The sequence below is a fragment of the Canis lupus genome, chromosome 1, assembly GCF_048164855.1.
Source record: "Canis lupus baileyi chromosome 1, mCanLup2.hap1, whole genome shotgun sequence".
NCBI classification, from domain to species: domain Eukaryota; kingdom Metazoa; phylum Chordata; class Mammalia; order Carnivora; family Canidae; genus Canis; species Canis lupus.
The window spans coordinates 108,877,130-108,899,337 of record NC_132838.1 but is presented as its reverse complement, the minus strand read 5'-3'; the positions used below and the strand labels follow the sequence as shown (position 1 = coordinate 108,899,337).

At 55.0% G+C, this 22,208-nt stretch overlaps 1 protein-coding gene across 2 annotated transcripts in view; it reads left to right on the top strand.

Moving 5' to 3' along the window:
- The first annotated feature begins 4,026 nt into the window (after nucleotides 1-4,026).
- The window catches only part of BICRA (BRD4 interacting chromatin remodeling complex associated protein), an 83,263-nt gene continuing 65,081 nt past the window's right edge, over nucleotides 4,027-22,208 (top strand). Inside the window, exon 1 of one of the 2 annotated variants that reach the window (XM_072773392.1) lies at nucleotides 4,027-4,157. The gene's annotated coding sequence lies outside the window, so the exon portion shown is untranslated. Of the gene's footprint in view, nucleotides 4,158-4,859; nucleotides 5,031-22,208 lie in introns of those variants that run through there. The other variant, XM_072773383.1, reaches the window with a different exon arrangement.

The following is a 22,208-nucleotide window of genomic DNA, read 5'->3' as shown; positions in this document are numbered from 1 at the left end:
TCCTCCCGCAGCTGTCAGGCGCGGGCCCGGGCCCTCTGGAGCTCCGCCCCGCGGCCGGCCCGCAGTCGGGCCGATTCAAATCCAGCCAATGGCAGCGTGTAAACAAACCCAGGCCCCGCCCCCCGATGAATAATTCCCTGAGCCGGCGCGAGGCCCAATGAACCCAGCAGGGGCTGGAGGCGGGACGGAGCGGTGGCCCCGCCCCCTGCGTGGGCCAATGGGCGGCCAGACCCCGCCCCCCGCACTTGCCGCGCTGAGGACCCGAGGCCGGGCTGGGCTCGCTGCTGCCTGATTTCGCCGCGGCTCTCGGCGTCTGCGCTCGCTGCCGGCCCTGGCCGGGAGCTGGGGCCGCGTACTCCCGCTGCACGAGCCATATTTAAAGGACGCGGTCAGAGGGCCGAGGTGGGATCAGAGTCAGTGCCTTCTGTTCCTCCATCTTTCCTCGCCCCGCGGCTCAAACCTGGGTCCTGGAGAGGCCTTTTGATGGAAACTTGCTCTCCTCAAACCCCATTGAACGAAACCTGAAGGGGACCACAGGGTGTTTCTTTAGGATTGTGCAAAGCCGTTTCTTGTGTTGTTCCCTTTTGTGATTGAAGTGTTGCACACATACAGAAAAGTGCATGAATCATAAGTGTGCTGCAGACCTGGACACCAAAAACACCCGCACCACCAGCATCCTCCCCGATCAAGAGCCCAGAACTCGGGTCTGCAAAGTGTTCAACTTTGCAGCGGCCAGCGCTAGGAAGGGGCCACGGCGGGCACGTTTTTGACTCTCAGAGGGACACACCACTTATTTAAAAAGAAGAAAAGACAAAGAAAAACCACTCCTCCTTGTAGGGAGCTGGCGATCAGGCCAGACGTTGGGCAGGGTCCTGCAAGGTAGGAGCTGGACTGGAGACCGGATAGGATGGTGCAGGTCTCAGAGGTAACAGGGATTAGCAGCATCTGGTTGGCAGGGCTGAGGCAGGGACTTGCAATGGGACTGGATTAGACAGAAAATGCTGTGGTACTGGGGATGGGGAGGGGCGGAGAGCTCTCCTAGCTGGAGGGTGGGAGCGCCAAGGGGGACTTGGCAGCCAGTGGGTTGAAAAGTGGTAAAAAAGCATCAGCGCCCTGGGACAGGGCAGGTTGGTCTTGCAGTATGTTGGACCCTTCCACAGCCAGTAGTGGGTTTCCTTTTGTTCCTTTATCAGCTGCTCGGTTATAATTAAAACAGTCCCATTAAGCGTTGAGGTAAAGGGCAGAAATCCAAGTTCATGTTGAGGCTGTGGGGTTTTAATAACTCCAGGTCCAATGTCTAGGGCTTTGCTTAGTATTGAGAGGCTGCAAGGGCCTACAGAAACCATTTCCCTTACAGCAAACTTTTTTGGGACACCCCCCCCCTTTATTCATTCAACAAACATTTATGAGTAATCTGTGACCTGCTCAGCCTTATGATAGGAAAGAGGAAATACTGTCACCCTTTTGGGATTAAGTCCCAGCTTGGCAGGCAAGGACCATGTGCCAGGAGCCCAGCAGAACACAGAGATGCAGCCTGTTTGCTGGTTGAGGATATGCAGGTGCATCTTGTCTGGTCTTAATTTTTCACATCCGCACATGGCTTTGTCGCTGCTCCCAAATACCGTTCTGGATCCTTGTCTTGTTTCATCCTCATCATGGTCCTCATATAAAGTTCAGACCCAGGGGACACAGAGCGGGTTTGAATCCCAGGCTGTGTGACCTTGGATCTGCTTTCTTATCCTCTCTGAATGTTTCTCCTTCACAAAAAAGAGGATAGGGCAGCCCGGGTGGCTCAGTGGTTTAGCGCTGCCTTGGGTCCAGGGCCTGATCCTGGAGACCTGGGATTGAGTCCCACGTCGGACTCCCTGCACGAAGCCTGCTTCTCCCTCTGCCTGTGTCTGTGCCTTCTCTCTCTCTCTCTCTGTCTCATGAGTAAATAAATAAAATCTTTAAAATAAAAAAAAGAGGATAGAATTGAGATTTAAGAGAGCCAGCATCCAACCCAGCCCAGAGGGTTATTACGCTCATTAGATCATTGATCAGAGTGGGGAGTTAATATTACCTGGTTAATGATGTAAAGGGGGAGGTAAACAGATGCCTGTAACACACGGACAGACAAGATGATTTGATGGATGGATAGACAGTTGCACGGATGTATGATAAAGCCAATAGAGTAACATGCTGATGGTCCAATTTAAGCGGCAGGTTCACTCTATTTCTACCACTTTTCCACATTTGAAAATTTTCCTAATAAAATGTCTAGGGTGGGTGTGGGGGTAGATTTTGGTGTCTGACTGTACACTCCCATTGGAGTGATGAGAAGGTGGAGGAGCTAGAAGAGAAGTGACTCACCCCAAGGTCATCTGATGACTCAGAGCCAGTTGGTGATGGAACACCTGGTGTACTGGGCTGGCCCCCATCCTGACTCAGTAGCCCTGGGACAAGTAGCTGAACCTACCTGGGTCTCACCACCAATTCAACTCTTAACCTAGAACTCATGGGTTGTATGAGATTTTCTAAGGGAAGAAATGTGTGCCATCCCCAAGAGATAGCAGGTCTCTTTTCATTTGGGCTCATGACCTCTACGTTGGCCTTGGATACTTGATCTTTGAGGGCTTTGCCAGCCATGGCTAGGTTTGAGGTTGACCTTTTCTTGACTTCCTTCACACCCAGCCAGCCCCATTCCAAGTGGCATGTCCTCAAGACCCTCTTCTTGAGGATCAGGTGTGTCCGTGGGAGGGTGGATATGATCTTTTTGTCCAAATGACCTTTCTTGAGTTACCCCTCCTAACGCCTCAAATCTACTTTTAACTAGTCTTAAAGTGCTGAGCACCCCTCACTCTCCCGGGGCTGGCAGCTTTGACAAACAAACGCCACACAGCTCAAATCAGGTCCTGCTTCCTGGTTGTGTGACTTTGGCCAAATGCTTACCCTCTCGAAGCCAATTTACTTTTCTACGCTGTAAAATGGGATTAAAGGTTTCTAGATAGGGGTTGCTAGAGGTCTCTTCCTGGTGGGCAGTACTGAGGTCTCAAAAATATTGTGCTTGGCAGTAGTTAATGAATACACAAGGCATAGTTCAATCAACTCAATCACAGCAAAGACAAGGGCAAACTACATGAAAATAAAATCTAAAGGTGGGGACGCCTGGGTAGCCCAGTGGTTGAGTGTCTACCTTTGGCTCAGGTGGTGACCCTGGGGTCCTGAGATTGAGTCCCGCATCCGGCTCCCTGCAGGGAGCCTGCTTCTCCCTCTGCCTATGTCTCTGCCTCTCTCTTTGTGTGTGTCTGTCATGAATAAATAAATAATATCTTAAAAAAAAATCTAAAGCTGTATATTGCCATTCTTGGAAGGGTCCCATACCTCCAGGGAGTTGTGGATGACCACCACTGTCTTGTTTGGGGCAACCCGTGTGTTCACTTCTGAAATTGATAAAAGTTTACTTTTTATATAATAATCGATGACGGTCAGCACTGATGTGGCACTTCCCATCAGGTGCAGTTCTCCAGGAGAGCTTCTTTGGTCCCAATGACCTTATGAAGTGAGATCTATTATAGAGATGAGGAAATGGAGGCACAGACAGGTGAAGAGATTTGCTCAAGGTCACACGGCAAGGACGCGGCAAAGGCAGGATGTGCACCAGGGCTCACCGGTTTGAGTCAGGGCCCTTAACCTCGCTGATCTCTTAACACGACCAGTACCGCCAAACTACTAGGATAAGTACTAAGGCTTAAAACACACGTCTGAATCACTAATTCATTCAACACACATTTATTAAGGAGCTTCCTATGCGTGGAGCCTTTATAGGGCACTGGGCAGCCAGAAGGTAATGAAAGACCAGAATGGAGGTCCCCCTGGCCCGTGCACCCTGTAAGGGCAGGCCGGTCCGGGCCATCGGGGTCCCCAGCGCCGCACAGGACACGCCGCAGGCGCCCACCATGCCTTCCCTGAAGGAACGCGGGAATCCAAGTGTCCCGCCCGCAAGGCGTTCACGGGCTGGTGGGGGCGGAAACGGACCCGGCACCACCGAGACGTCCTGGGGCTTCTGGGAATCCCATCAGCGCGGGCCTTGAGGCTTCGAGGAGGCTCTCAGGTCGGAGCCCGCGTTCCCGGAGCCCTTCCCGGGGCCGTCGCAGGTCGGCAAGGACCGCCTGGGGGTGAGTGATCAAGCCACGCCCGGGGTCCCGGCCGGTCACCCCCAAACCCCCCCTCCCCGCCGCCTTCCACCCTTTTCGCTCCCACTCTCGGGCTCCTTCGGGGTTCCACCTGCGAGGCGCCCCCTTCGTTATCCTCTCCTCCCGCTACCTTTTCGAACCTTTGGCGCCCGCCCTGGGCGCTTCCTCCCGCCCGGCGACTGGTCCCCCGCGTCGGGCGCGCGCGTCCAGGGCGCACGACGCCCCTTCCCCCGCGGCCAGGGCGTCCGGGGTCTGGGAGCGCGGATCCCTTTCGCCTCCCGCCCCCCCCGAACCCGGAGCACCGTCCGAGGCAGACGGCCGACTCCACCGGAGCCCAGGAAGGCGCGACCCCGAACCCCCGGGACTGGGGCTGGGGAGGGGGCGGCGCTGGCGCGGAAGGCGCCCTCCCGGGGCGTGCGCGGCCTCCCATTCGCTCGCGGGCCCGCCGCTCGGCGTCCGGAGCCGGGGCTGGTGCGCGGAGCGCGGGGCGGGGCCTCCCCCTAGCCCGTCCCCCGGCGAGGGCGGAGGGAAGAGGAGGAGGAGGAGGAGGAGGAGGAAGGGGGGGCGGACACAAAACCTGCAAGGTTTTTTTTTTTTTTTTTTTCCTTTTGCATTTAATTAATTTTTTTTTTCCCCCAAACCCGAGGGGTCCTCCCCGGAGCGCGCGCGGGTCCGGGGCGCCCGGGCCGCGGCGCGGGGCGGCGGCAGGGGCCTGGCGGAGGCTGCCGGGCGGCCGCCATGCGATCAGGCAGTGCGCTGACCGGCCCGGCCGGTCGGCCCCTTCTGGGTCCTCCCTTTGCAGCCCGTGCGGGGCCGTCTCGGAGACCCCGCGCCGACGGCTGCTCAAACATCAGGGTGAGTTTCTCACAATGTAGCAATTTCTCTTTAAATCTCTTAACTCTCTCTACCTGCGAGTCGGGGCTGTGACAGGGCGCAAAAGCGAGGGGGGAGTGGGGGTTGGCGGCGAGGGTGTGTGTGGGGGGAGCCGGAGCCGGGGCCGAACCCACCCCCCCGACACTCACACACTCAGCCCCCCAACCGGGGCGCAGCGCCCGCTGCCTCTTTTTTTGCTCGGCGCCCACCACCCCCGGCAGCCCCCCCCAACCCCCCGCGTCTCTCCCACCATCACCGCCGCCCCGATCCTGCGGGGACCCCCCCCTCCGGCTCCCCTGCCCAAACCCGGCGCCCGGTGCCTCCTCGGCCCTCCCGCCGGCTGCCGGGGATACAATGGAGCGGCGGAAAAACGAGACCTAACGTTCCACGGGGGGAGGGGCGGGGAGACCCCCTCCCCCGGCCCGGGGGGCCCCCTTCCCCTCCCCCTGCTCCCCGCCTTTCGGAGAACGAGAGGGCAACGGGGCAGCGGATGGTACTCTCCCGGCCGGAGGTGGCGAGCCTTCATCTCCCCAGCGCCCCCTCCCCAAACCCCTGCCGGGGGTGCCGGGGAGAAACGGGGCCTCCGGCAGGCTGGGGAGGGATGGATGCGGAAGGAGGCCACTGGGTCTCCCCCTCCCCACCTCCCCTAAACAATGAAAGGAGTTGACTTGGTCCCCCACCCGCAGCGACGAAGGGAGTGGACCCCCCTCCCCCGCGGGCTGGCTGGCCCCGGAGGGGGCCGTTACGGGGAGGGGGAGGGGTGGGAGGGGAGCCTTACCCCTGTCACCTCCCGAGATTTGGGGCGGCCCCCCATCTCCACCCCCTCGGCCTGGGGACGGGAGGCACCAGGCCCAGCCCGGGCACCGCGCTCGGGTGGTGACCTTTAGACAAAGGCAACCCTTCCCCGGGGTGAGCCCGGCCGAGCCGGGCCCCGCGGCCTCCCGGGGCCCCCGCGGAGGGCGGCCTGGCCCGCGGGCACCCGGAGGGAGGGATGGAGGAGGAGGGAGGAGGGATGCAGCCATCTGGTTTTCCCATCCCTGGCTGCCCCTCGGCTGCTTCCCCGGCTCCTGTCACGGGCGGCCGCCGGGAGACAAGGGACCCGGGGCTGCCCAGGCCTGGGTGCGCGGCCGGCGGAGAACCGGGCGGGGAAGCCGCGCCAGGGCTCCTGCTCGGGCGGCTCCGGGCTCGGGGCTCGGGGCTCGGGGCTCGGGGGCCGCGGTGATTGGAGGGTGCCCGAGGCTCCTTCCTCTCCGCGCCCCTTTGTTTTGCTTTGTGGTTCTGAGCAGCTGAACTTCCTGGGAGGTGGGGTCAGAGGCCGCTGTGTCAGCTCGCCCCGGGAGGCGGGGGTGACAGGTCCCAGCCCTCTGGTGTTCCCTGGCTGTGGGCTGCAGTCCGTGGCCAGCCTCGTGTCCGGACAATCAGCCCCTTTTGTCACACGGCCCTCCAGTGGAATAATAACCATCTGGGGATGTACCCAGCGACACCTCCTTTCTGCCTGGCGTGCTCTCTGTGCTTTTGCCTCCCGTGTGGGGGTCAGGGGCCCAGTGGGCTCTGACCTGTGCGGTGGTGGGATGGCAGGGGAGTTGGACGGTTCAGGAAGCATCCTCTTCCCTTGTGCTGATGCCTGGTGCGACTTCTGGGGCCTGTTTACCCACCCCACCCTCCCTCAGGGCTCTCCCACTCCTAGCAGCCAGGAATAACATCTCTCTGCCCCGGGAGCATTATGGATTGGCTTCTGCTACACACTGGTCACCACCCCAGTAGGGAGTAGGGACCCTTCTTAATCCCATTTTGCAGACAGGCTCATGGAGGCTCAGAGAGGTTAAGCCACTTGCCCAGGGTCACACAGCGCCTACTTGCAGCCATTTCCGGTTTCTCCAACTCAGCTCAAAACTGTTAAAAGTTCTTCTGCACCCTTCTTTGACACTTTGGCCTGTTAATTTCAGTTGACTTGGGTCTCAAATATAATAGTACCCGGAAGGAGCTATTGTTGTGTCCCCCATTGTCCATTGTCGTCCGTCATCGTCCCCCACCCTACCCCCCTATGCTGGTTTTGGGAAGAGGTGGACACCTGGAAACAGCTGAGAGCAGAATCATTTCACCCATGGCTGGAGTGAAGAGCATTTGCCAGGAAGAACTGTGACTTGGAGGTGTGTGGGTTGGGAAGGGGTGCTGCAGGCCTGGCCGGCTGGGGGCCTGGGGGCCCCCAGGGAGCTGGCCCCACCATCCTCCTTGTCCCCCTCCATCTGAGCTGGGACTTGGCCCGACTTTTGGCTACTTAGCCCTGCCGGGAGGGAAGCCGGGCTGTTGGGGACCTTCGTGGTCACTCCACCCTGCCACCCTCCCGGGCACCCCGATGCGGCTGGCATAGAACCTTCTTGTCCATTCTCCCCTTGGCTGGCGTCAGACTCCCTACCCCACTCCGTAGCCTGAGGCAGGTCACTTAAGTCCCTAAGTCCTCAGTTTCTTCATCTGCAGGTGGCGATAATTATAGTTCCCTTAACTGACCTTGAGATGGGTGAAAGTATTATCCAAACGTGTTATTTTTGTCATTCGGCAGCAGCCGGCTACGGCATGCCTGTAGGGGGTGGGGAGGAATGTTGGGTGCTGGGCATTTAAGGGCGAGCAGCAAAAGGCTTGGAGGCAGTCCCTGGGGCAGGTGGGTGAGGGCCAACTATCAATTAGTGGGAGATCATTGAGGCTCCCCTGACCCCGCCAGCCCTATGAACTTGGCCCCTTCCCCTTCAGCACAGATTGGTGTTGAATAAACATGAGGGGGGGGGGTGCAGCGCGGGGTCACTTGGGTGATCTTGCCATTTTACAGATGAGAAAACTGAGCCTGGGGAAAGCCTATTCCGCGGCTGGGAGGGGATTCCAACCCAGACTGCAGAGGGTGCGAGAAAGTGGGAGAGGGCTTCCCTTCTTGGCAAGCAGGGCTCGGAGGATGACGTTTTGAGTGAGCCTGTGTCCCTTATCTACTGTCCTGTCCTCGAGGTGCAAATATCTTCCTTCCTGAGATGATAGAGGCATAAGTCATAATAATTCCTTCGGGCCAGGATGGGAGAGGGGCTGTGGAGAGCATAACAGGTCTCTCAAGCCTGAGTGTTTCCTGAAAATAGGAACTGATTTTTTTTTTTTTTTTTTTTTTTTTTTGAGTGGAGAAGCATGAGTAAGGCCCAAGAGGGCCAGGCCTGTGCCCCACCCCCCGTCCCTGCTGACTTCCTTCCCAGAGGCCTCTGGGGCCTTCCCTAGCCTGCCCTGGGGATCGTGGGGTCTTCCCTTCCCACCCCCTATGAGCTATAGAAGGGGTGGGCGCCAAGCACTGAGGCCTGGTAGGAGGATCCTGGTGTGGGGGCCTGCGGGGGTGGTGCCCCAGGCCTGGCCACCGCCAGTGGAGTTCCCGCGCCCGCACTCCCAGCTCTCCCCTGTGGCTGTCTTGACTCCTGGTCTCAAGAATGCAGAGGGCTGCTGGGGGTGGGGGTTGGGGGGGAGTTAATTGGAAACAGGAAAACATGGCATTCCTTTCCAGCGGGCCTGGGCTTGGAAAGCAGTGAGGGGCTGCCTTTTGCCCTGGCCTGCCCAGCTGGGGAGAAGCGTCGCGGGGCGTCAGGGGGCATCGTTATCTTGCTCTGGTCTCTTTTGGGTCTTCCCCCTGCCAGGCACCGTCTGGATGGAAACAAGTTCCCTGAACTACAGCAGTGATGTATGTAAACTGCTCCCCCACCCCTGCCCCCATCAGAATGAGTTGCTCTCTGCTGATCTCCCCCACACCCCCCCATCATATCTGAGTTTTGTCCCCCTCCTGCTTTGAATGTGAACTTGGCTCCCCGGCGTAGGAACACTTCACACCGGAGAGACACATGGGAAATGTTCGGTTGCATGGTCCCCAAGGATTTCCTCCTCATTCCTTCCAGTCCTCCCCTGCCTGGAGTCCCACCATTTGAGTCTTGTCCCCATCGACTGAAGCCTTTGTGTCTCGGTTGACATGCAAGATCCCTCAACGGGGAGAGAGTTTTCTAAGACATTTCGAGTTTGGTGACAATGAGTTTTGTGTTAGAGTTTGTGTATTCGTGGTGGTGTGGGATCTGTTGGCAGGAGAGGCGGGAGAGAGCGCTTTTGTTCCCTTGTTGCCAGTGAAACTTCCTGAGGGCCTACTGTGTGCCCGGGACCCGGTCCAGGAGGAGGCTGGAGGCGAGTGTTGGCTCCGGGGCTGGGCTAGCTGCTGTGGGATTTGAGAGGTTCTGTCTGGGTGGTCTGTGAAGGCTCCAAGGAGGAAGCAACTTCTTCCTGTCTTTTTTTTTTTTTTTTGGTCTTTTTTTTTTTTTTTCCTCCTAAGTGGTACAGGCACATGTGACAGATTCAGAGCCCTCGTGTCTTATGGGGAATTGGGTGTGCCTGCAGGATATGCTCCTGGACGTGGGATCCCTGGATGCAGAGTCTGCGATTTGTCGTGTAATTGCTCTTCCGAGGTACCTTTGCAGCTGCACTTGGAAAAAGTCATTCCTCTCCTGCTCTGGTGTCTTGGCCTCTTGTGACCTCCTGGCGTCTCCCTTTCTGCCTGTGGCTGGCATTGCGTGCTTGCCACTTGGTACAGAGGTCAAGGGCACGAGCTCTGGAAGCCATCTGTCTGTGGGTTGGAATCCTGGCTCCACCTCTTGCTGGTCAGACAGCTGCAGGCAAAGGGCTTGCTGGTTCTGGGCCTCCGTTTTCCCCTCTCCTAAATGGGTTCATCTCAGTACCAACTTTTGGAAGGTCATGAGGATCACATAACACCCATACAGTGCGTGGGTAGCCCTGTCAGTCATTGGCGCTGTTAGCAGTCCTTCTTTGGCTTGGTTCTTTCTCCTGGGGCCAGGACCCGCCAGATTCTTGGCTGTGAACCCTAATTGGCAAGGGTGGGAGGGATTGCTTGCTTTTCCGCTTCATTATAGCATGAGCCAGGCCAGATGATCCTGCTTCCAGGGCTCAGTTTTCTTATCTGGGAAATGGGCCTACAGTGCCTTGCTCGTAGGGTCGGCTGTGAGGATGAATGGGGCAGTGCTCTCCCTTGCTGGGCATCCAGTAGGCTCTTGGGAACTGGTAACTGATGTCGTCATATTCACTGTGATCACTGTCCTGCCATGAGACCCATGCTGACTTCTGCACTCTGAAAGGTCTTCCTTGTCTTCTCCAAAGGCACATGGGAAGCAGTTGGCATAGGAAGCCGCAGGGCAGCAGAGGGCACATAGCAGGCTGCTGTGGCGTGAGGCGTGGTGGTGTGGCCCTGGGAACCGACAGGGCTTCCCTGCTCTGTTCCTCAGTTTCCCCAACTGACAGAACACAAATGTGTTCTGGTGGAGACCCACCTCCGGCATCTCACAGATGTTCAGTGCTGAACACGATGCCTGGCAGGCACATGGCAAGTGCTCCAGAAATGTTAGCAGTGGGGCGCCTGGCTGGCTCAGCTGGTCTGTGTGTGACTCTGGATCTCTGGGTCGTGAGTTCGAGTTCCACACTGGGCATGGAGCCTATGTTAAAAAAATGTGATGGTGATGGTGATTAAGGGAAGTAGCAAAGCCTCCCTGGGATCAGATAACCCAAGTCTGTCTGTACTGCCGTGCCCTAAAACCGTGGGCAGTCAATACTGGCATTTTAAAGGTTTGTTTGTTTATTTATTTATTTATTTAAGAGCAAGTGTGTGGGAGCGAGCATGAGGCAAGGAGGAAGGGGCAGAAGGGAGAGAGACTCTCAAGGAGAAGGGGGCGCCTGGGTGACCCCGTTGGTCAAGCGCCCACCTTTGGCTCAGGTCCTGATCTCAGGGTCCTGGGATTGAGAGCCCTGGATTGGGCTCTCTGCTCAGTAGGGAGCCTGCTTCTCCCTCTCCCTCTGCCGCTCCCCTTACTTGTGCTCACGCTCTCTCTCTCTCTCTCTCTCTGTGAAATAAGGAAATAAAATCTTTAAAAAAGGGCAGCCTGGGTGGCTCAGCGGTTTAGCACCGCCTTTGGCCAAGGGCGTGATCCTGGAGACCCGGGATCAAGTCCTATGTTGGGCTCCCTGCAGGGAGCCTGCTTCTCCCTCTGCCTGTGTCTCTGCCTTTCTCTTTCTGTGTCTCTCTTGAATAAATAAATAAAATCTTAAAAAAAAAAATCTTAAAAAAAATTCTCAAGCAGACTCCTCACTAACTGCAGACCCTGGTGCAGGCTCAATCCCATGACTCTGAGATCATGACCTGAGCTGAAAATAGAGTCGGACGCCCCACTGACTGAGCCACCTAGGCGCCCCGATTATGGAGATTTTAAAGCACCGACATCAAGAGTTGAGAGAATAGCATAGTCAACCCCAGTGTGCCCATCACCAGCTTCAGCAGATTTCTGCTGATCCTTTTTTGTCTTTACCCCGTCCCCTACTCTGCACTTTTTTATTTTTTTTTTCTTTTTTTGGTTCTCTTCTGCTAGAGACTTTTAAGCAAATTCCAGACGTTATATCATTTCAATTATGTTATTACTGGTGTTGTTATTACTGGGGTCCAGAATCTGTTTCACTACCTCCAGGGTCTGTCCTGTCCTGTGAGGGAGGAAACATGAAGCTATTTCATAGGTTGGGGAAACCGAGGTGACGGTTGTCTTTCCTCTGTGTTCCCTTCTTTGGGATGTTGGTGACGTCCCTGTCTGGGCCATCCCAGGCCTTGGGACCTGGGGGTGGTTTCCCATTACACAGATTTGAGATTTGCCCCTGGATATGTACAGCGTGGGCCTAGGTTCTGCTGTTCTGTGCAGAAGCTGTCCCTGGAAAAGGCGAGTCAGAGAAGTTGGGCCAGTGGCAGGGTGATGGACAGGATGAACTGGTGGTGAGGGTCACCGGGTCGCCTGCCCTTCTAACCTTGTGACTTGGGGCAAGTTACTTCCCTTCTCTAAACCCGGGCTGGAGAACCAGGCACGCAGGAATGATAAGAAACTTTGCTTCTGAGAGCCTTTGCATCAGTTCTGTGAGTCCTGTGTGGAAAAGTGTTTTACGATGGCCTGGCTCAGAGTAAGCGCTGGGCAGCAGGTGGCAGTCATTGTTGTCGCTGTTGTTAATTATCCCTTGTGTGCTTGGACTGTGTGTGACCAGAGGCTCTTTCGAGGGCTCAGAGGGTCCGAGGGAAGTGTCTGTGGAGCCCCAGCCAGGCTCGGTGTCTCTGTCCCCTCCTCTGGACCACTCCATTCCTCTCTACTTCCCTTTTGAAGTGCTTGTATTCAGAGGGGCCGGAGGGGGCCTGCTGACTTTTAGGTGACACCCCTCCTTCCCAGCCTGTGTCCCCTGGGCCCCGGCCTGGTAGCCTTGGAAGCAGAGCACCAGGGGAATGTCTGTCTGTGGTCTGTGGCTGCCGGAACCTCGTTAATGACCCCTGGGACTCTGGAGGGAGCCGCGAGAGCTTTGCAACCTAGAGGTAGAGTGGCCTGTCCCCCCCAGGGCACCTGCAGGTTGTAGCTTCCTGGAAACCCCTTCCCAGAGGATGGGTGCTGCCTCTTGTCCACGTGCCGTGCTGGGCAGGTGGATCCCCACAGCTCCTGTCTCTTCCCATCCTTGAACACTGATCACCTCTCCCCCTGCCTCCCCCCCCCCACCCTGAGTGAAGGGGGTTCTTAGCTCTTTTCTCTCTCCTGCCAAGCTCTTGCTGTACTGGCCTTACTTCTCCCCAGAATGTGCCCAGTGGCCTCCTTTCTGTGTCCACAGAAAGTTCTGTGCATATATAGCTAGGGTTCCCCCGCTCACCCCCATCCTGTCATGGAAGGATAACTTACACATGAGAAAATGCAGAGTTGAAGCGTTTGCACCCTGGTGCATCCTGGTGGTGGCCTGTGTGACCCACGCCCCTGTCAAGATCCAGAAGGTTCACTTCACGGCCACGCAGTCCCCTTGTTCCCCTCCCTGGCCAGCACCTGCTCGGGTGCTAGTCCTCCTTGCCAGTTGAGGTGGAGCCCCACGGCCTCTTCGCAAATGTCACAGGCTGTGGCGTGTGGTCCTTTGAGTTGAGCATCTCTGCTCAGCAGCAGTATTTTGAGATTCTATCAAGCTGTGGGCATTGGGAAGGCCTTCCTTTCTCTCAGTGAGCAGGACTCCATGGAGGGGGCGGTTACCTCCTTTCTCTCAGCAGAGAGAGACCCTCCTCCTCAGTGAAGCCTCAGCCTCTGAACACTGCTCCCCTGGCTAGCCTTCCCTGGGCCCCCAGCACCCTAGTCTAGGGGACACCCTCCCAGTGCACTGACTAACCCCCTGGGGCCCCATTTGGGATATAGTAGGTCTCCCGTGAGCTCTTCAGGCCTAGCTTTCTCACTAGGGTCTAATTGCAGCAGGAGAGAAATGTTGTGTCCCATGTTCTCAGCTCCCCAATGTTTGTTGATTGACTGTCCAGCTGAATGGTGGGCATGTCGCAGGGGTGGAGAAAGGGAAGTACTGAGCCCATGTTTGAAAACTCTATTCTGATTCTCGGTGACTCACCTGCTTCTAAATCACCAGAGGTGTTTGTGACAGATGCCCGTCCCAGGGCCCCAGCCCTGAGCACTCGGTTTGCTCAGGAAGCCCACCTCTCAGAGTCGTGGGCCCTCACCCAGGACAGGGAGCCGTGGGTCTTCCAGCCGCACTGTGCCAGACTCTCCTTCCATGGACATTGTCTATCCTGCCTTTGCTGACTCTCCAGTGCCTAGTCCGCGATCCCCACACGCTCCATCAGGGGTCGGAGCCCTAGGGCCCATCCAGGACTGTGGCCAGCCCTTGGCCCTTTCCCAAGCACATGCCTCTTCCACACTCCTGTTGTTTTGTTTAGACCTTTCAGAAGCAGGGAGACGTTATCTCAATTTCTCATTGAGTCTGCTGTTAGGTGACCCCCCCCCCCCCCCTTGTTGCTACTTGCCCATCAGATGTATTCCTTCTCCCACTATGGTGGTGCTCCAGCCAGGGCCATCATTGTGGTTTGCTTAAAATTCTCCCCAGAGTTAGACCCGCACCTCCCAAGACTGCCACCACCTCCCTGTCACGCAGGTAGCAAGAAGTGAAGTGACTTGTCCAAGATCCCGCAGTAGCTGCTGGCAGAGCAGAAGTTTCAATCCAGTTAAATGCCACCAACTAACTCAGACCCACACAGTGGGCCTCCTGTGTGCCTGGCCTCAGAGCTCTGCTCTCAGGGTCGGGGGAGGCAGGGAAACCAGAAACACACCCATCCTCCTTCCAAGGTGAGATCCGTATCTCAGGGGTGCCTGCGGAGCTGGTGGAGGTCAGGAGGAGGCATCAGGCCAGGCTTCCTGGAGGAGGGGGTTTCTGGGTGCAGGCTTTAGGCTCAAGGCCGTTCCTGGCAAAGAGTGCGGTGGCCGGTAGATGTCAGGATGCTTTGCGCAAAGGTCATCAGTGTGAGCAACTAGATAAATGCAGGTGCCCCCTCGTGAGGCGGATAGAAGCGTCTATAGTTTGGGGAGCACAGACCCCAGAGAGTAAAGCTCTAACATCCTGGTGGATGGTGGAGGGATGCAGAGGGGTGAGCCAGGTTGGGGTCACGAGTGAGAGCTGGTGACACTGAGTGATCAGTCCCAGGGATGGGGACAGTCCCTCAGGGAGAGGACAGGAGAGAGTTGAGAATCGAGAATCGGCCTGGGTGGGCCAGGTGTGGAGGTGGAACTTCGTGGCCAAACCAAACCAAGAGAGGAGGAGGGTCAGGATCAGGCACCGTCAGCGTCTCAGGGGCAAAGGGAGACAGCTTCGTGAAAGGTCTCGGCTGAAATGGGCTCGAGGGGGGCTTCCTGGGCCTGAGATCAGAGTAGGTAGGGGCAGGAGCCAGACTGGAACGTGGCGAGGAGGAGAAGGAGTCTGGCAGGAGCCAGACTGGAACCTGGCGTCATGGATGGATGGATGGAAGGAAGGAGGGAGGAAGATAGGAAGACAGGAAGACAAGCACACTTGGCACCCAGACCTTTAACAAAAATAAAATCTTACTACACTCTTTGGCTCCCTGGTGCCCTCAGGTAAGACTGCCCCTCCCCTCTTCTGACAAAACCCCACCAGCCCTAGTGTGGGGGCCTGGATTTCTCCGACCTCACACCTTGCCTTCTCTGCACCCCAGGCTTGTTCCTATCTCCCTACCCCTGTTGTGCCCTCTACCTGCAGTGATCTTCTCCAACTTCTTCCCGTCTCCAACAGGCCTCTGCGTAAATACCCCCTCCTCCAGGAGGCATTCCTTGACGACCCTCTGCCACTTCCTTCACGTCACTGCCCTTGTTTCCGTGTTGGGACCCATCCCCAGGACCCGACTCAGAATAAGCCTGTGGTCAGGGTTTATGGAGCCAGGGAGGGCCAGGTGACCCCTTTATGTGGCTCATGAGATGAGCACGTCAGATTGGTTTTTTAGGAGCTGAGCAGGCTTAGAGTCTCAGGAGAGAAAAGGAAAGGAGTGAAGGAAGATTCTAGAAAAGCAGGAGTGGGTGGTACTGGGTGGGGCTCGGGAGTGAAGTTTTCTCATAGGTCAGGAGGTGAGGAGGAGCGGGGTGTGAAGGCCGATGAAAGATGAAAGATGTTATGCAGTTGGGAGGGAGTTTGAGGGGACTGCTTGGGGACCAGAAGAAAGGTGGCCTGGGGAGGAGTGTGGGGGCCGTGGTATTGCCAGCTGGTGGGGGAGGGTGAGCTGTCCTGCCTGCAGGAGTCACCTCTCACCTCTTGTTTCTTTTGGGCCGAGGTCTTAAGAGCATGTGGTTGCTGTTATTTTAGGGGAAGGAGCTTTAGGTCCTTTTGAGAACCTGCTCGGAGGCCACAGGCCTTTCCCCAGAGAACCACACACTGGGCTTCACATCCCAGCATTGGGCCAAGGGCTTCAGGGCGGGGGAGGGGGGTTGTGGATCTAGTTCTGACCTTCTCACAGGCTGTGACTGTGGCAACAGCAGTAGCAGCCAGCACTGTCCCAGGCACTGGCCTAGGCCCTTTATGAGTACTCACTCATTGCACAGAAGGACCTGAGGAGCATCCCCATTTTACAGATGAGAAAGCCAAGGCACAGAGTGGTTAAGTGACTTGCCCAGAGTCACACAGCTGCTAACTGCCAGAGTGGGGATTCCCCCCGGGTGGTCTGGCCCCAGCAGTCCAGGTCTTTGGCCGTGAACTTTGCTTCTTCCTGGTTACAGCCCCCCCTCCCTGACCACCCCCAGGAGCCAGCCCACAGTCCCGGAAGCTGCCCTACCCCCACCCCCCACCTCCACCTCCGCCTTACCCCATTTGCCCTGAGATCCTGCTTGGGCCTCCACTGAGCGCGGGAGGCCCTGAGCCCTGGGAGGCCGGGGCTCAGCGGGGCACCCTCCCTCTCCCCTCTTTCCCTTTTACCCTCTGTTATGTCTTCATTACCATAAGCGAGGAGGCTGCCCCAGCTTCCTCCAGACAGCGGATGTGTTTGTGAGCTGGCTTGCGAGCTGATGTGAGTCAGCCAGACCTGCGAGGGGGGCGGAGGGTCAGGACTCGGAGCCCCAGCTGGCCCGGAGCCCTCCCCATGGGACTGGGAGCCAGACCCCCCACCCCACCAGCTCTCTGAGACTCAATTTCCCTTGTCATTCAGGGAGAGGGGCCTGATGCCTTCCCGATGGAGGCTGGGTGACACACGCGCCAACAGAAGGGCTGCATTTAGGGCAGTCACTGGTAGGCATCGGAGGTGTTTCGAAACACAGAATATTCCAGGCGGGAGCCCACACCCGGTAGTGGAACACCCCCAGCCAGGCGGCTGTTGACATGGAGAGGGACACCTAAGGACAGTCCCTGCAGGGCGGCTGTGCCCCTGAGTGAGTCAGGGAAAAAGGAAAGGGAGGGTTTTCAGAGACCTTTGGAGGTGGGAATCATAGATATGGGGCCATAGATCTAAAATACCTGGCTGATGGGACCCTCCGTGGAGTCCAGTGAGCTCACGTGGGGTCAAGGGACCAGTGCCTCCTAAGCACCTTGTAAATGCTCCTCGCTGTTACTCCCTCTGCTCTTGGCTGTCATCATCTGGACCTACTGCTGCACGCAGCTCTCACCGTGTGGGAGATCCACGGTTGCTCAAACCTGAATTAATTTTTTATTATTTTTTTTAAGATTTTATTTATTCACAAGAGACATAGAGAGGCAGAGACATAGGTAGAAGGAGAAGCAGGCTCTCTGTGGGGATCCCAACGTGGGACTCAATCCCAGGACCCTGGGATCACAACCTGAGCCAAAGGCAGACACTTAACCACTGAGCCACCCAGGTGCCCGCTGAACTGATTTCTGGTAAGATGAGGCCAGTGCTGCTCCTGGGGGACCCGGGGTTTGAGGAGTCTGGTGTCTAGTGGATATTGAATGGTGTCTGAGTTGCTTCTAGGGCCCTGCAAATGGGATGGACACTTGGGGCCCCAAGGCTAAACAGGATCCCTTAACTCTCGGCTTTTGGGGTTGGGGATCTTAGGATGGGTGTGTATGAATTATTATGCAAGGAAGAGAGGTGTGTAAGTAACTTGTGACAGTCTTTTCACTGCCTTCCCATTCCTTCCCTCTCCACAGGGACTCTGAGGAGTTTGGGGTTCATTCAGTTGCTCTTTTCCATATATACTTCTTTTTCCTTTGATCACACGTACTCTGTCGACTCTTCCACAGAATCCATTCTTTAGGTTCTTTATTTTTTTATTTTTTATTATTATTTTTTTTTTAGGATTTTATTTATTTGGGAGAGAGACCATAAGCCAGAGAAGGGGTAGAGGGAGAGGGAGAAGCAGACTCTCCACTGAGCAGGGAGCCTGATGAGGCCTGGGATCACGACATCATGACCTGAGCTGAAGGCAGGCACTCAACCACTGAGCCATCCAGGCACCCCAACACCTTACTTTTATGTGTTTATTTACCTAAATCTTTTTTTTCCAATTGAAGTGTGGTCGGCATACAACATTATGGGAGTTTCAACATATGTTAGTGCCATATAGCGAGTTGACGATACTCCATGCATTACGGAATACTTAAAGTGTAGTTACCAGACAAAATTATTATAATATTATTCACTATATTCCCTATGCCGTACTTTTCATCCCCGTGACTTGCTTATTTTAGAAGCGTAAGTCTGTGCCTCTGAATCCCCATCACCTGTTTCGTCTGTCCCCTCGCTCCCCTACGTCTTACTTTTTAAATTGAACAAATGTCCTAAAGTTGATTCCATGTCTTCAGTCTGGAACCCCATTCTTTTAGCAGCTAAAGAGCATTACCTAAACTATTTAACCTTCACTCTGCAGATACGCTTTATAGTTTAGTTCCAGTTTTCACTATGAGCTTGTATGTGTCTTTACATTTAAAGTATGTCACTTGCAGATAGCTTATAGTCTGTCTCTATCTGATGATTGGAATGTCGAGACCAACACTGTCCAATAGAAATAAAATGCTAGCCGCTTACACGTTACTTTTTTTGTATTTTAATTATTTATGTATTTAGAGAGAGCATTGGATGGGGAGAGCCAGGGAGGAGGGCAGAAAGAGAATCCTAAGCAGACTCCATGCCCAGTGTGGAGCCGGACGCCGGGCTGTACCCCACAACCCTGAGATCATGACCTGAGCTGAAATCAAGAGTCGGACGCTCAACTGACTGAGCCAACCAGGCACCCCTCACATATTATTTAAAATTTTCTAGGGATGTCTGGGTGGCTCAGCGATTGGGCCTTTGGCTCAGGGCATGATTAATCCTAGAGTGCTGGGGTCGAGTCCCACATCAGGCTTCTTGCATGGAGCCTGCTTCTCCCTCTGCCTGTGTCTCTGCCTCTCTCTCTCATGAATAAATAAATAAAATCTTAAAAAAAACTTTCCTTTTTCTAGTAGCCATAGTAAAGAGAAGCAGGAGAAAAAAAACTAAAGGGAGTATATTTTATATAACCTTATATCCCAAATACTGTTATATCAACATGTGATCAATGTAGAAATGATTGAGATATTTATAGTCTTTTTATTGCGGTAAAATACACAGAATGTATAATTTACCATTTTAACTATTTTTTAAAGAGTTAATTTATTTGAGGGAAAGAGCATGAGCAGAGTGGCAGGCAGAGGCAGAGGGAGAAGCAGACTTCCCTCTGAGCAGGGAGCCCAATGTGGGACTCAATCCCACGACCCTGGGATCATGGCCTGAGCCTAAGGCAGACGCTTAACTGACGGAGCCACCCAGGCACCCCCCATTTTAACTATTTTTAAGGGTACGTACCATTCAGTGGCCAGCCTGTCTGCAGCATTGTGCGACCATCACCACTATCCGTTCCAGAGCTTGTTCTTTATTCTAAACAGCAACTCTATCCATTAAATAGCCCTCTCCCCCCACCCGCTTGGAGCTCTCTCCCCGTGAATTCGCCTTCCCTGGGCACCTCATAGAAGTGCAGTCTTACGCTATTCATCCTTCTGTGTCTGGCTTCTTTCACTCAGTATAACGTCCTCAAGCTCATCCATGCTGTACAGCCTGGATTGGCGTTTATTTCCTTTTTAAGGCTGAATGATAGTCCGTTGTCTGTATACACCTCATTTTGTTCACCCCTTCATCCGTCGCTGGCCGTTTGGGTTGTGTCCACCTGTTGGCCATTGTGAATAATGCTGCTGTGAATGTCGATATGCATCTGAGCCCCTGCTTTGGGTTCTTTTGGGTGAATACCTGAGCATGGAACTGCTGCGTCGTGTGGTAGTTGTGTGTTGAACTTTTGGAAGAACTGCTAATTTTCAGTGGGCCACACCATTTCTCGTTCACACCAGCAATGTAAGAGGGTTCCAGTTTCTTTCTTTCTTCTTTCTTTTTTTCTTTTCTTTTTTAAAGGAGACTCCATGGCCACTGTGGGGCTTAAATTTGAACTCATGACCCTGCCGTCAAGAGTTGCATGCTCTGGGGCACCTGGGTGGCTCAGTTGTTGAGCATCTGCCTTTGACTCAGGTTGTGATCCTGGGGTCCTGGAATCGAGTTCCGCATCAAGGTCCCCTGCAGGGAGCCTGCTTCTCCCTCTGCCTATGTCTCTGCCTGTCTCTCTGTGGCTCTCATGGATAAATAAATGCAGTCTTTAAAAAAAAAAAAATTGTGTGCTCTACCAACTGAGCCAGCCAGGTGCCCCAAGCATCCTAATTTCTTCACATCTTCGCCAGCACCTGTTATACCATCCCTCCCACCCCAAACACACACACTAAGGTTTTCAGATCCAGTGTGTATTTTGCAGACAGTGCGTCTTCGTTGGGAATAGCTGCATGTCAAGTGCTCGGCAGTCACATGAGGGTGCTCAGGCCCCATTTAGACCATTTATGTTTACTGTCCTTATCAGCATGACTGGATTTAAATCTTCCATCTTGCCATTTGTTTTCTGTTTATCACCTAAGTTCCTCTTGCCTTTTTTTCCCCCTCTCCTGCCGCATTTGGATTAAGAGTGTTTTACTATCCCATCTTCTCTGCCTTATTAGCTGATATATTCATTCTACCTCTTTGTTGCTCTGGAGTTTTCATTCTGTACCTTTGACTACTGTATGGGCTTCAATTCTCAGTCCAGTGGGAGCCATGGGAAGCTTTTGAGCTGAGGAGTGACCCGACCTAACATTTTTGTATCTGTACCTTCAGTCACTTGTGCTAGGCTGTTTCTGCCGGCCAGATTCCTGGAAGAGGAATTGCTAAGGCAGAGGGAAGCGTGCATTTAGACTTGGATGAGCCCTGCCAAATTGCATTCCAGAAAGGCTTTACCATTCTCACCCCTTGCAGACAGCAGCCAGGATTTATTGAGTGGCTGCTCGGTGCCAGGCCCATGCCAGGCCCTGGGGACACTGGTGAGAAACAGCCCGGGTCCTGCTGCTTTTGTGATTCTCAGTCCTTGAGTCCCAGGGCAGCTCTGGAGCTGCCTCTGAGCTCAAAGGAAGGAGAAGCTTTCACAGGAACCAAAAAAGGAGAGGCGAGAGGATATTCTAGGTGGTGGAGGAGGTCTGGCACATCCTGGGTGGCTTGGAGAGCTAGCTGGATCAGGAGACGTACTGTATTGGTCTGGGGAGCCCACACATGGGGCCCCCATCAGTGGGGGGCACATTGGGGTGCCGTTGAGGAGTAAAACAGTAGTACCTCCCTCGTGGGGCTTTGGGAGGATTTCACAGGAAGGCAGAGAGCACATGGGTTGTTATTCGACTAGATTATTCTTGTAATGAGAGGGCATTAGCGTCAGAACGAGTCGACCTGATGGGGTTGATCCAAGTTTTGGACAGCGTGTAAGGACTGCATCAGATAATCTTCGGCTTGGGGGTCCCAGCTTCCTCCTCCCTCAGGCAGGTTACTCCAGATCTCTGTTAAAAGAGAATAAAAGTAGGGGTGCCTGGGTGGCTCAGTCGATTGAGCATCTGACTCTCGATGTTAGCTCAGGTTGTGATCTCGGGGTCGTGAGATTGAGACCCTTGTTGGACTCTGTGCTGGGCATGGAGCCTGCTTGGGACTCTGCCCCTCCCCGCTCATTCTCTCACAAACAAACAAACAAACAAACAAAAAAATAGAAGAGGCTGGAAGTAGAAGCTGCCTGTCTCCCAGGAGTGTCACAAGGGTCCTGGTCAATGAGATGATGTTAGCGTAGAGCCCAGTACCCGCCAGGAGCACAGTAAGCCCTGGTAAAGCTTAGCTGCTCTTCCTATTGCTCTGGTTGGTGTTGTTGCCAGCAGTAATTCAAGCCAGATCCTTCCTTGTGCCCTAGAACTCATGCCCCAGAGAAATGAGGCCAGTTGCTCAGGGTCAGAGAATTGCAGAGCAGGGATTTGAAGCCAGGTTGTCTGACCCAGAGCCTGTGGGCTGCCTGCCTCCTCCTGGGCCTTTGGGGACCCCCCAGGTGTAGCACACAAAGATTCTTCCCCACTTGGGACAGCCAGTGAGCCAGGCGCACCATCCAGACACCACCATCCACCTCGGTGATGCTAACGGCAGCTCACCCATGGTGACTCGGGTGCAACGAGACCTGACCTGAAATTAGAGTTGTTGTTGTTGTTTTTAAGATTTTATTTATTTTTTCATGAGAGACACAGAGAGGCAGAGACATAGACAGAGGGACAAGCAGGCTCCCTGTGGGGAGCCCGACGCAGGACTCGATCCCACAACCCCAGGATCACGACCTGAGCTGAAGGCAGATGCTCTACCACTGAGCTACCCAGGCGCCCCTGAAACCAGGCTATTTATAGTCTGTCTTTATCGTGCTG